The following is a 3,894-nucleotide window of genomic DNA, read 5'->3' on the forward strand; positions in this document are numbered from 1 at the left end:
CTTAATAAGAATACTGTGAGTTGTGTAAGTCATAAGTTTTTAAAAATAATGTGAACTCAAATTCATTCCATATGTATATGTGTGCTTATCGTAGAGACATTCTTAAATATCTACTAATGTATCTTGGTATAATCCGTATTTTCAAACGTGAAGTTCATTTCATTACGTTCAAATAATTTTTTTATCTTGGCATTAGAAGACATTGTAAGGGAAACAGTATTACCTACTTATTTTTCTTTTCACTAGTTTGTTAATTTTCATTTGACGTTTTTCCTAAAAATAATTAGCCTTTCTTTCATTGACATCAGATATCTATAAACAATAGTAACCTTAAAAATTTGGATCCCCAACTGAAGATATTTGTTTATTGGAGTTGCCACTCCAAAAACCTGTCACCAATATATATCAACTCCTTCATATTCTATAGAGAGAATAGCTTAGAAGATTCTCCATCACAACGGCACTTACCAAAGCATTTGAAAATGTGCTTCATTATACTTACCACCCCTCTCTTACCTCCCCAATAGTGTTCACTGTCAATATAAGCGGTTTTATTTGCGTTGTTATTCTGGAGATATTAAGCATATTTTAATGAGTTTGATTTTAGAGGTAATAAAAATATCAGACCAATTTTATGATAAATAAAAATAAAACACCATTTACTCCATAATAAAACGCATTTAGTTCATTTCTTTTCTTTCTGATGTTCCTCACTTTCTGCCTCCCCTACTTCCTTCAATCTTCTTTAAAGTTCAAAACCTTAAAGAGGGGCTGGCCCCGTGGCCGAGTGGTGAAGTTCGCGCGCTCCGCTGCAGGCGGCCCAGTGTTTCGTTGGTTCGAATCCTGGGCGCGGACATGGCACTGCTCATCAAGCCATGCTGAGGCAGCGTCCCACATGCCATAACTAAAAGGACCCACAACGAAGAATATACAACTACGTACCAGGGGGCTTTGGGGAGAAAAAGGAAAAAAATAAAATCTTTAAAAAAAACCCAAAACCTTAAAGAAAACCTGGAAGAATAACTGAAATATAAAGCAGCAGGGATGTGATGAATCCACCTCCCAGCACTGGTATTGATGACACACATATTGGGGCAATTGGGGTTTTAGACAGTATAGAGTTTACTCATCCAATATAATTAAGAGTATTCCTACCTAATTGTGTGAATTCTGTCCCTTAGGAAGCCCTTGTCTGATCATCTGGCCCTATTTATCAGAAAAAGAATTGTGTTTTCTAAAAATAAAAGAAATGGTACAGATATGGATCCTCCAACTTTACAAACCACGTAGAGAACAGGTAATTGAAACTCTTCAGCTTTGGTCAGGAAAGAAACTAGCGCAGGTGGTAATGTAAATGTCACTGTCAGGAAGAGGTTAGATAATCTTTTAATTTCAATGGTTGGAAAGACAATTTTCTCATTTGGGCCATTGACTTGAGTGTCACACAAAATTAAAACTTAAATGTGATAGTAAGATACTGGTTTACTGATAATCCAGGCTCAATTTTTTAAGACTTTATATTTTTCAGAGCAGTTTAAGGTTTACAGCAAAATTGAGAGAAAGTACAGTTTCCATATATCCAGGCTCAATTTTAAGTCAGTCTTTTAACTAGGATACACCAGAGCTTTCATATTTATAGTAAAAATAGATTAGCTTGTAAGAGTTGGTAGAAATGATTTTCTACAGCTCATGATAACTGCCCAATTAATGATGTGCCTTTATTACTTACTTTTTACAGAACTGTGTAGATGAAACACATTAAATTGAACTGAGTGAATATTTGGTTACCTAATATGACTTGCATTTAGAGGAAGTCTTAAATCTTTCTCTTGACATTATTAGAATAATTTGGCTAAGCATCAGGTGATATGATGATATAACCAGGTACTTTAATATAATGGGAATGTAAATATTATCATTATGGTACTTCACTAGGTATGTTATATTTTCATAATTTTTTTACTTGCAAATTTTCACTAAAAGCGAATTGAAATTGAAGGAAGGGTGAGGGTAAAAAGCGTGATCTAAACTATGTATGCATCATCTTTTTATCCTTTCAGTGACTTTTAGTCATTTTTATGATACTTACCAACAGTTATTAAAGATCTTTGCTTCAAATTGAGTTGCACCAGCATTCTGCAGCAAAGTTGATTGGAATCTAAACCTTTCTGCTTAAGTAATTGTTTAGGGCTAATAATGATTTAAAAGTAATTAAAATGATGTTTACAGTACTGCTTCCTTTTTCTTTTAATTTCCAGGTGGTAGCTAAATCACTTTTAGCTCTAGAGAAGGACCAAGATGACTCAGCCCCAGATGTTTTCTTGACTTTCCCATAGAACTGGAGATTTGTTGGGACAAAAACTTTTCTACCCCTAGACCAACAGTCCTCAAACCAGCATTTTTAGCCTCCTCTGAAACATGGTAGAAATGTAAATAGAGTAAATAGAGTACCCTCTACTGAATCAGAATCTCTGAGGGTGGGGCCCAAGAAACTGTTTTAACAAGCTTCTCTAGGTAATTTTTATGCACGTTAAAGTTTGAGAACCGCTGTCCTAGGCAAAGGAGATATAAAGGAGACAGATAAAAAGTAGATTAATGGGATCTAGATGGGGCTGGAACAATGAAGAGAATGTAGTTACCTTCCACTATCCTCAGTCAGTGGCAAAAAGCCATTTGCTCCATAGTCTGTAGTGTTCTTAGAGAGTTCTCTAGCATCATAGTGTAAAAGGAGACAGAAAGTGTTATGGGTGGGGTCAGGAATGGTAACAAGTACATATGGAAAGAGACAAAAAATGTCTTGTAAATGTGTTACTTCGTGGATAATTTCCAAATATTACAATTTAATAGCATTAACTTGAAAACATAGAAAATGATCAATTAAAAACTGTATTGTAAAATCCTATCAATATGGTAAGACAAAAATTAGGAGATTTTATGCTACTTGTTTTTGAGAGTATTTGATAAAATAGCAAGCATTTTGATTAATACATGTACCACTTCTCCATATTTCCAAATGCTATGGAATATTTAGTTTTCTTTGTGCAGAAGCTAATAACAATCATCGTGTAACATGAGGAAGCACTTATTCTGCACGTATTAAACAAGGCAAAGCAGACAATGAGAATACAGAGAGCAGAAACAGACACTGCGCTACCTTCTAACCCTCCCACAGCAGGCTTAGCAAATTGTAAATCACTGCTACTTAATCCAAAATTACTCCTTTGCTACTTTCTAATTTCAGAAACATTCATAATCCCAAATCAAGATTTCTTGTGCTCTTACACTTTGTATAGCTTCATCTCACTAATTTTGTGATTCAGATCTTCACAGTTAACATCTAACAATTCTCTTAGAAGTAAAGATTACGTTTGTGGTCTTTTGTAGTTATTTTTTAAAGAACTATTGAATTTGTCCTATTTCTGATTTAAAGTACACAGTGCCTGTGCACCACTTTTCAGATGCAATGTAAACTAAATTCCTACTTGTCAGATTCCATGTCTCTAAAATGTGGTAGACTGAGATGGAATCAGAGAATCTGCTTATATAAACAATAAGTTTAGGTTTTGATTTTTATTTTAAAGCATAACATCTCAAAGGAGTAAATTCCATAGAACTTTGGGAGAGCAAAAACACCAGTGGAGATAGCAAATGGAAAAAAGGTTAAACCGTGTTTCCTTTCCTTGTAAATATTTGAAAGCAGTTAATTTTATATGTTCGGAATAGTTGCCCTATATCCACAATAAAAACATGTCAGTATTTTATGTGAATTCCTTAGAGTTAAATATACAGGCTGTGTTCCCGGCCTGAGGGGCCAGGAATTCCAAACACTAAGGATGCTAGTCATTTTACCTTCAGCTTGGGGTTTAAGAGAAGGAAATGCTGAAGTCCCCCGAA

The sequence above is a fragment of the Equus asinus genome, chromosome 4, assembly GCF_041296235.1.
Source record: "Equus asinus isolate D_3611 breed Donkey chromosome 4, EquAss-T2T_v2, whole genome shotgun sequence".
Lineage (NCBI taxonomy): Eukaryota > Metazoa > Chordata > Mammalia > Perissodactyla > Equidae > Equus > Equus asinus.